Source organism: Dermochelys coriacea, chromosome 1 (genome assembly GCF_009764565.3).
Source record: "Dermochelys coriacea isolate rDerCor1 chromosome 1, rDerCor1.pri.v4, whole genome shotgun sequence".
Taxonomy (NCBI): domain Eukaryota; kingdom Metazoa; phylum Chordata; order Testudines; family Dermochelyidae; genus Dermochelys; species Dermochelys coriacea.
This window is the reverse complement of record NC_050068.2, coordinates 347069153-347080086: the sequence shown is the minus strand read 5'-3', so window position 1 is coordinate 347080086 and position 10934 is coordinate 347069153. Positions and strand designations below refer to the sequence as shown.

Here is a 10934-nt window from a genome sequence, read left to right as displayed (position 1 = left end):
TCCCCCAACAACCATGTATGAAACTGGCTAAACTTACACCTGTGGTCTTTACACAAGTAGAACATCAGTTGTTCCATTTCTGTAGCCCTTTTCATCTTCAAGAACCTCACAGCATTTTGCAAACCGGTATGTGGTTGTCGATAAGCAAAAAGAGGAAACACCCGGAAATGCAGCCACCCTGAGGTGGGGCAATCACAGTTCAACTGCATATAGCAGTTTAGGTCCAGGTGTGAGGAATACAGGTTGGAATTGAAATTGCAGGGGGAATTTAGGTATGTAGAATGCAATGGTTAGAATCTTGGGAGACAGACCAGTCCTCGCTTACAGACAGCCCCCCAACTTGCAAATACTCTCCAGCAACCACACACCACACAACAGAACCACTAACCCAGGAACCTTGCAACAAAGCCCGATGCCAACTCTGTTCACATATTTATTCAAGTGATACCGTCATAGGGCCTAATCACATTAGCCATGCCATCAGGGGCTCGTTCACCTGCACATCTACCAATGTGATATATGCCATCATGTGCCAGCAATGCCCCTCTGCCATGTACATTGGCCAAACTAAACAGTCTCTACGCAAAAGAATAAATGGACACAAATCTGGCATCAGGAATCATAACATTCAAAAACCGGTAGGAGAACACTTCAACCTCTGTGGCCACTCAGTAAAAGATTTAAAGGTGGCAATTTTGCAACAGGTTTCAGAGTAGCAGCCGTGTTAGTCTGTATTCGCAAAAAGAAAAGGAGTACTTGTGGCACCTTAGAGACTAACATTAATGCATCCGATGAAGTGACCTGTAGCTCACGAAAGCTTTTGCTCAAATAAATTTGTTAATTTTGCAACAGAAAAGCTTCAAAAATAGACTCCAACGAGAAACTGCTAAGCTTGAGTTAATATGCAAACTAGATACTATTAACTTGGGTTTGAATAGAGACTGGGAGTGGCTGGGTCATTACACATATTGAATCTATTTCCCTAAGTTAAGTATCCTCACACCTTCTTGTCAACTGTCTAAATGGGCCATCTTGATTATCACTACAAAAGTTTTTTCTCCTGCTGATAATAGCTCATCTTAATTAATTAGCCTCTTACAGTTTGTATGGCAACTTCCACCTTCTCTGTATGTGTATATATATATATACATATATATATATATATATATATATATATCTTCTTACTATATGTTCCGTTCTATGCATCCGATGACGTGGGCTGTAGCCCACAAAAGCTTATGCGCTAATACATTTGTTAGTCTCTAAGGTGCCACAAGTACTCCTGTTCTTTTTGTTAGAATCTGAGCAGAGCACTGGAGTTGACACCCCTACACTTATGAAAAATGGGGGATTGGTGAGAGAGATGGGGGAGGGGTACTGGTACATATTTCTGGGTTCTCTGCCACATAGGATACAGGCCCTTGCTTATTTACATTAGGACTCTACCTAGAGATGGCTTTGACAGATGATTCTGGATGGTAGTTATCCCCACACATCACTTGGTGGGGGCTGGTTACTTGATCTGCTTTGGAAGGTAAACTATTTAAAACTTGTATGCAATATTTCTCCCTCAACTGCTCCAGATTCCTATCCAGCTGTGCACTTTTATGGCCCCAGCCCAGCAGCTAACCCTCCTGACACTAATACCTTTGTGAGATAGAAAAGTATCCCCCTTTTATTAGGCCTGAGACAATGGGCCCTTCTTTGACTTGGCCCAAGTCACAAGGGGAGGCTATGGCAGGACCAGAAATCGAACCCAAAACCCTTGCAGGCTAGCTCAGTGCCTTAATCACAACCCGATTGTTTCACCCCACCTCCATCTTCCCCTCAGCGATTGCCAGACATGTCAGACCCAGCATCTCCTGTGCTCCACACAAGACCTTTTCTGACCCAGCCAGACTCAAGTGTCCCCAGAACCCATGATATTCACCCCCAGCCTCCCGCTTCTCATTCATTGCGCTAATCTGGCTACTCAATATGCAGCACTTGATTCCCTCCCCTCACCAACCTTTCATGTGCTTTGATTGGGAGCCCTGTGCTGCATGTTGAAGAGAAAAGCTTGCTGATAGCAGCTGATAACATTATCACTGACGGCTGCTCGATCCACTGGAGGAGAGATGAATAATCAGAACTGTGCTGTTTACTGCATTAAGCTGTGGAGTTTAAACTTCCACAGACGCCTTTGATGGCATCGGGCACAGGATTAAGCAGTAATTATGCATCTCTAAATAATCTTCAAACATCTCCTACTGGCTGCCGCTTTATTAACATCTCAGCGTGCTTCAATTTCACTATAAGACTGATTGCCACTCACTCAGCCCCCACAGCCAGAGGCTCAGGAAGGGGTAGCAGGATTCCACTCTTTGCATTTTTGCACATGCGTGGCATTAAGTGAGAGCTTTTGCTGAATGGAGCTCCAGCGTCAGTGTTTGGGCCCTGCCACCTTGCTACTCAGCCAATTCAAATTCACTGTAGTCCTCGTTTGCCAGAGCTGGTTGAGCCAGGTGGGACAAAGTGGGTCAGTCATTCCACGTACTTTGCATTCGTTTCCCCAAGGCGTAGCAGTGCCCCTAGTTCAGTGCACTTGCTTGGTCAAGATTTCTGCAACTGTCTCTGTGTCAAAGCAACAAGTCTGCTATTTGGACACGCCAGCTGAGAGGGCCATATGGCTGATAATGGGATATGAAGCCTGCTCCCCTCTAGGACATTGCTTCAAATCTGGCCCAGGTTGTTACCACCACATAGCTGAAATAAACTGTCTCTCTCTCTCCAGCTCCTAATGGACAGGTGTCCAGGCGCCGGTGGTTGGAGAGATAGGGCCCAATTCTGCAAGGCTTACCTGAATAATCCCATTGGTTGCAATGGGATCATGTGTTGAGTGCCCATCGTACCCATTGGATTCACAGCTGGATAACACCATTCACTGAAGGAAACGGAACTTAGCTGCCTTCATGGAAGTACTGGAGTCTGCAGCGGTCTTGGGTCTGTGCTGGGATAGAAGATGGAGGCTGATGGGGATGACCACTGTCCCATCTCCTGCCTTACAGGTATCAGGATATAAAGATCATCCAGTCCCCAATTTTGTGCAGAGTGTGCTGGGGGCTGGGGGGAGAGACTTTTAGTGGCTGCCACACCCTGCTTGCCCATTTGAGGGCAGGGGTAATATGTCCCTATGCAGAGATGGAGGTGACCCCTAGTGATGGGCGTTCCAGATGGTCGGGGCAATGTGGAGGAAGTTTGCACTGGGGCTGCTGCTGCCACCAGTTGATTGAATCTAGTATTTCTAATGCACCCAGGGTCATGCATTCACTCATGTTCCCACAACCCTACCTCCCTTGCATCGTGGCTAATGATCCTTTGCACTTCTGTGCAGTTTGTAGTTGATGATAACCAAAGATCCATGGCTTGTGAAGGACAGAGGTATTGCTCTGGTGAGTAACTTAAACAGGGCCAGCAGCATGCCTGAGATTTCAAATTGGTACGGTCAGGGTCAGGCCTGTGCCAAGGAACAGCAAACAAAGTGTAACTGAATCCCAGAGAGGGAGAGAGGGATTGGTGTTTGTATAGTGAGCCCATTACTGTCTCCTAATTCAAATTCTGCCCTTTCCAATGTATTTCTCTTTCATAAACCGGAGAAGAGTGGGAGGGAGAGGTGTTACCTTGGATTTCCCTTTGCTTTCCAGATAATCTACTCGCATTTAAAGAGAGCTCAATGAGTGTCTTTCTTTTGTAATCAGCTGGGTAAGAAGTAATCATGCAAACGAGGGACTTTTATAGTTTATGGCTTCTCTTCTAAATGATTAATCAGCTACATCTCAGTGACATAGGCAAGGTTATTAATAGCTCATTCAGGCGAGGTCTTGTTCTCTGTGCACTAAGGGAGAAAACTGGGTGCAATGTATTGCCGCAGCAATATATTATCAGGGCTGAAGCCAAGCTGGGTGATAGGGTTACATGCGGCCGAAGGGGTGTCATGCAATAGCCAAGCAGGGAGAGTTAAAGCGCGACCCATGATGTAGCCCTTGTGTGGGATAAAGAGGTGCAGCCTGAGGACACAAGGGGTCCTATTGCGTATGCCCCATCTTGATAAGAAGCACAGCTGGAACGACAGTAGTCAAGCTAGCGTAACAACTGGCAGGAGTTGGCCAACACAGGATTCGCACTGGGGACCTCCAGTGCCACAAGCACAAGCTGCTACAGTTTGAGATAAAGAACAATCTTCTCTGCCGCTAGGGGCTAGAGCAGGTTCACAGCCTTTGTGGCTTATGCACAGAGGGTGACACATAACACTCTGACCAGTGGGTTACACTAGCAAACACTTTTGCCCGAGCATTTCCCATTAAATCCCTGGCTGAGCCAAAAATGCAAGTGGGAGGAGCTTCAGCCAGAGGAGCTTTCAGGCGCACAGTACTCCGGGAAAAGAGATACTGTGACGGGGCATGCCTATCCCACGCTAGGTAGGAAAGGGTTAATCCCACATTATGGGCGGCCGAAGTCCCGCCCCTTAGACCAGACTGGGCATGCTCCAAATGCTGCACGAGTATAAAGGAGAGCAGCCCAGCTCATTCTGGGCTGATCCCCCAGGGAAAGGATGCTGGGTGGAGGCAGGAACCAGAGAGTCAAACTGGGGACTGGTTGCCCACAGCCAGTTGACAGGAGTCCCAATAATTTACCGGCGCCCAGGAGCTTGGAGACCCTGATGACAAATAGACCCCGGCTTCAGGACTCACGGTAGGATGTGACCCAGGGGGGTGGAGTGAGGGGCTCCTTGCACCCGAGGAGGGTCAGTGTGATTTGGAAGGATCCCTGCTGATTGGGTGGGGACCACGCTTCTGGCTGACAGGGGCCGGGACCTGGTGGAGAGAGGGGGCAGGCCCCCTACTCCTCCTCCCCCCCCCCCCTGCTGCTGCCACCCACTCCTAGGTGGTGGCCCACTTCTCTGACTCTGACCCCAGGGCTGCACAGCCCTGCCCTTTTGAATCTGACCATTGTGCCTTAGCGTGGTGAGGCCCAAACCAGTCGGGTAGACTGTAACCACAGCGTCAGCACACCCATCATCCACTTCAGCGGGAGATGGGGCATGCATACACTGCCACAGGGGCATATACCCTTGCTTTTCCTTGCACTGTCCTATTCAACCTGGACAAAGAGAGGTGCGAGCGAGCACAGTGACACAAAAGGGTGTGAATGGGCAAGGGAGCTAATTTTTCCAGCACTTCTGCATCCCAGTGAAACCAGAGGAGTGAGGCTCATTCATTCATGTAAAGGTTCCGTTTATAAAGGATTAATAAATGATAATTAGTTGTTATAAGGCTCATGGGGGGCGGGGGAGGGCTGTGTTAGTCTGGATCTGTAAAAGCAGTAAAGAGTCCTTATAGCCTAACAGATGTATTGGAGCATAAGCTTTCGTGGGTGAAGACCCACTTTGTTGGATGTTATAAGGCTGTTATAGGCATGATAGCATGTGTTATATGCATAGCACTGGAATGGGTTATATGCATGGTTATAAGCTACGGTAATGAGCATCTATTTGTCATTTTAACCCTTTATAAACTATCTATACATGGAACCTTAAGATAAAATGTGACCTGATTTTCCATAGGAATTGCCATCCTGGATCAGAGCAATGGGCCAGCAAGTCCAGTCTCTGACATTGTCCAGTATGAATGAAAAGTGGTTCCCAGCGGTAGGCCTGGGTAACCTTAAACCCAGTACAATCAGGAATGACGGGTGACCGTTCTCCTTTTAAATTCAGTACAGTCCCGTTTATCTGAACCTCCGCACTACCCAAACCCCTTCCTCAGCCCGTGTGTATCTCATGCTGGGGGACAAGGAAGGGAATCCGAGAACACAGAGGTTCAGATAATAGAACAGAGACACCCCCCGCCCCACAACCCCAGCCTGGATTGAGAAGAGGATGAGGGGACAAGCCCCCAGCCATGGGGGAGGCCACCCTGCTGCTGAATGGCACCTGTGTCCCAGCCCAGCTGCCACTGGGGTGACAGAGCAGGGCCAGAAGCAGAGATGCGAAGGGCTCCATGTGCTGTCACAAGCCTGGTGACTCCTGCTCCCTGCAAGCACGAGGCGCAGGGAAGGCTGCGGTCCTGGCAGGGCAGAGCAGAATCCTGGCCGAGGGTCTCTGCTCTGCACCCAGCGCATGCAGGGATCAGTGGTCACCAGCCCCGCAGCGGTGCAGGGAGCCCTCTGCCACCCCGCTGTCATGGGAGAGAGTGTGTGGGGCAGAGCAGAGTCTCCTGGCTAGGAATGAGAGGCAGACAATGAGCCTCAGCCACAGGGGAGGACACCCTGCTGCTGAATGGCTCCTGCCCTCTGGATGATCCGAACTCCCAATTAGCTGACTACAATCCGTGTCCCCCCTGCTATTTAGATAATGGGGCGTACGCTATGTTTGTTCTTTCATCTTTGGTATAATGGGGCAGAGCCACTCAGCAGGGCCAGGAGATGCAGGCAGAGGCCAGCTGGCGATTAAGATGCCACAGAAAGAGTGGAAGGCAAGCTGTGCTCTCACAGTGATAGCCAAGCTGGGCAGCAGTTTGAGCCAATGCTTGATCCCCGGGACTCACGGCGTGGGGCCTGTAGTCGCCAACTCCATGGGTGATCCGGGGTTGGAGCACCTACAGGGGGAAAATGGTGGGTGCTCAGCACCCACTGGCAGCCCCCTATTAGCTCCCCCCATACCTCCCACTCGCCGGTGGGCCCTGTGGATCAGAACCTCCTGCCCGATGCAATCAGCTGTTTCGTGGGGTGCAGGAGGCTGGGGGGGAAAGGAGGGAGGAACGAGGATGCAGCACGCTAGGGGGAGGGGCAGAACTGGGCGGGAAGAGATGGGGCGGGTGGAACCTTGGGGGAAGAGTGGAGTAGGAGCAGGGCCTGGGACAGAGCAGGGGGTCGAGCACCCCCTGGCACTTTGGAAAGTCCATGCCTGGGCTGTAGAGACTAAAGATGGCTTTGCCTGTAACTTAGGAAAGCCAGCAGAGGCAATGCTGCACTGATGGAAGGTGCTGGAAGCCCTGTGGTTAGGCACTGAATGGGTACAGCGGGTGAAACTCAGCTCTGCCCACTACAGCCCTAAAAACCCAGTTAGGTGGAACTTGAGTTGTGCATAGGCCATGCATAGCAGCAGGCTGCTCCACAAACGCACAGCCTCATTGCTGGCACCGCTGGGGCTGACTGGTCTCCGTGGCCCAATCCATTCCTGGCTGGCGTGTGACCGATTCTCGAGTCTCCCTGACTCTGGAACAGAACACAAGACCGGGCATACAAATCTGGAATTGAAGATTTAAATCCTACGAAAACCTTCCAAAATAGCAATGGATGGAGCACCTCGGACTCCAAGCGTTGAGGCAAACACCTTCTCAAAGACATTGATTTACAAAGCAATTATAAACGTAGCCAGCTCTCAGAGAGACACTGTAGGCAGAGCAGATTTATAGGAGGCCTTGACACATCGATAGCCCTTTGCAGCTGCACAGCCCTGCCTCCTTGCTGTGGCAGGGTGCAGCGAGTGACCTCTACAAACAAGGTAAAGAAGTGCTGAGCAGGCTGGGGAGCGCAGGAGAACCCCAGAACCTGCCCAGTTATTCCTGCCCAGTAGCAGGAGTGAGATCAATGAGGGGACCCTGGAGCTGAGCCTTTCATTAGCATGAGCAGAAAACTGCTTATCCAGGCCCCACCCATTCTGTGCCCACACCCTGCCCCTTTCTACTCTGAGTCCTTGCAAGTTAGGCATGGGTGTGCAGGGGGCTTGAGACCTTCTGTCTAATACCTTCTATGCCGAATACCTAGCCTGCGCTGGCCCACCTGTGGCTTCCACTATTATTTGTGCTAGAGCACAACCACCTTGCTGTACACTTAGGGCCAGCAGCACAACGGCCAGCAAAAAGCTGTGTAGTCTGACTGCAGTTCCCCAGGATGGCACTCTCCCTGCTTGCAGGGCTAGGGCTTTGGCTCATCTCCTTATCTTACAGCTTTTTCTCTCTTTAAACCCCAACCCAAGAGCCCTTTGCTCATAAGCTGAAGGTACAGCTACTGCAATAAAACACTTGTGGCTGGCCCATGTCAACTTTGGGGCTCAGGCTGTGGGACTATAAAATTTTAGTGTAGACATCTGGGCTCAGGCTGGAGCCCAGGCTCTGGGATTCTCCCCCTTTGCAGGTTTCCACTTTTTTTGTAGGATTTTTGATTTTCAGGTCATTAAAGAGCTCCTGATGGAGCCACATTGGCCTCTGTCTACACTACCCGCCGGATCAGCAGGTAACAATCAATCCAGTGGGGGTTGATTGATTGCGTCTAGTTATACGCGATAAATTGACCGCTGAGCGCTCTCCTGTCGACTCCAATACTCCACCAGAACGAGAAGTGCAAACAGTCAATGGGGGAGCGTCAGCTGTTGACTTACTGCAGTGAAGACACCACGGTAAGAAGAACTAAGTATGTCGACTTCAGCTTCGCTATTCACGTAGCTGAAGTTGCGTATCTTAGATCAACCCCATGCGGTAGTGTAGAGAAGCCCTTATTATTCTTATCTTTCCTTTGCATCGGAATAGTTTGCAGTTGTGCCTTTAATATTGTCTTCTTGAGGGACTGCCAGCTCTCCTGAACTTTTTCCCCTAGATTTTCTTCCTGTGGGACCTTACCTAAAAGGGCTCTGAGTTTGTTCTCTGCTTAGTTGAAGTCCATTGTCCGTATTCTCATGCTCTCTCTTTCGTTTCCTTTGAATCATGATACATGATTCATGATCATTGTCACCCAAATTGCCTTTCACTTTCAGATTCGCCACCAATTCCTCCCTGTTCATGATATGATACCTGATTAAGTTTTTGAATGTTACAGATTACTATAAATGGAAGGGGTGCGTCAAGTTGTTTTGTCGTCGGCAAAAAAAGAAGGGCATAATGGTCTTGGTTATCAGCTTTTTTTATTAGGCCGAAAGAGTTGCAATGAGACACTGGTTAAGCTGTCAGCATCCAGCCAGAAATTACTGGCATCTATCTGCAAACGGTACGTACACAGTTACATAACATACATTCCATAACATAATTAATTACAAACCCAAAGTAATTTATTGCAAAATCCTTGTTTTTACTTTGGTCTTGATCCTTTTTTTTGCACCAGTGAAGCTGCTGTCTTCTTCTGCTTTCTGTGAGACACTACTTAAGACTCTGTTTTTTTTATACCTGCTGCTGGGGAATAGAATCACGGTATTTCCCTCAGAGATGTGTTCCAATCATTCATTAAAAGCTGCCACATTACTGGGACGTGACACCACTGGAAGGTTGGCTGACAAGACCAAATTATTTTACTGGAAGTCATTCAATTCAGCCTCCAAAGATGCTCTGCCTTGCTCACTCTGAAGGTGCTCGTAATGGCTGAGACTGTCACTGCTGAGGCCATAAATGTACTGGAGGCATTCATATGCTGAGTTTACCATTTGAAGACCAATGTTACAACACAGAGCTACATTGGTGGGTGTTTTCCGAGAAGCAGACGTGGAGAAAAATTGCCACCAACAAAGGGTGCATTTACACCTGCTCCCAAGAGGGCAAATGATTAAGCAATGGGATGGCTTTGGGATGATGGCGCACATCCCAAAGTATCCTCCCCTACTGGGCATGGATGGGTGATGGAGGCTTGTGTGTGAAATATCATGCGTTCCCAAGTCAATCCTTCAGCTAATCAAATGCTCATGCAAAGACCAGATGCTCACCACCCTGCAGACGTTTGGCCAGCAGCCCACGTTTTATGGAGATGTGTGAGTGCAGCATGGATGAAGATTAGCGTGACAATGTATCTAACGATGGTGACCTATGAAGGTAACACTGACTTTGATGAATACATTTTTTTGATCCTACACCTACAGCTAACTTCCCTAGGATTAGCAAACATCAAGCAATGTATCCGTGTGTTAAAGTAATAATTTTTAAACATTTTCTCAAATATATGTCTGTTGTCAGTAAGCATGTATGTGTGTTCGCTCTGTGGGATGTCGCAGCTCTGTGCAGAGAGTCAGCTCAGTAGACCTCGATAATATTATCCATGAAGACCACAGACTCAGTCCGGTGGTGAAGGCACTCAGCCAGGTTTATTGTCAACAAAGCACGGTCTTAGTGCCCCATATGTGCTATAGATACACTACCACATGTAGGCCCGCCATCATCAGTCAGCAGCGAGGTTTTCTGCTGCCCCCTAGGCTAGACAGAGGTAGCCCTCCTATGATTTCTGTTTTATACATTGATAGAAACAAGTTATGTATCACACTCCTGATGTGGTTAGTTACCAACCCACACCTGCTGGTTCAAACACAACCATTCATTAGTCTGTCCTCACATCCTTGTCTTACTCAGGGTCAATGTGTTCCTGTACCATCTCCCAGGAATGTGTTTACATGAATACCCAGGACCTAGTAGTGCCTGTGTTGTAGCAACGCTTGCCATACCTTCGTCAAGTTCATATACCGGACAGTGAACTTGTAAGCAAGCATCTGCTTTATGACAGGGCCTGACTTGGGGTCACAGTACAGCTTGGTTTTGTTGACTATGGTTTTGGCCTAGGGTTGCTAACCCTCCCAGTTTCATTGGGAGTCTCCCGGAATCAGGTTTTATCTCCCAGAGGCTATTGAAGCCAAACCAGGAGATTTTTAGGCTGCTAAAAGTCAGGTGAAAAGTCAGGCGGTGCAGCTCCCTCCCTGCCCTGGCCCCGCGCCACTCCCAGAAGCAGCTGGCACGTCCCTGCGGAGGGCAAGGGATCTCCGCGCACCGTGGCCAATGGGAGCTGCGGGGGCAGTGCTTGTGGGCACGGGCCGCGTGCGAAGCCCCTGTACTCCCCACCCAGGGTTCTGCAGGGACGTGCTGGCTGCTTCCAGGAGTGGTGCAGGGCCAGGGCAGGGAGGGAGTCTGCCTGAACCCTGCTGTGCC

At 49.3% G+C, this 10934-nt stretch overlaps 1 long non-coding RNA gene across 1 annotated transcript; it reads left to right on the top strand.

Annotated features, from left to right (window-relative positions):
• Positions 1 to 4569: 4569 nt before the first annotated feature.
• LOC119848308 lies at positions 4570 to 9993 on the top strand. The gene is made up of 3 exons (XR_005290235.2): positions 4570 to 4731; positions 8854 to 9021; positions 9136 to 9993. It is a non-coding gene; the product is annotated as an uncharacterized LOC119848308 (long non-coding RNA).
• The last annotated feature ends 941 nt before the right edge of the window (positions 9994 to 10934 follow it).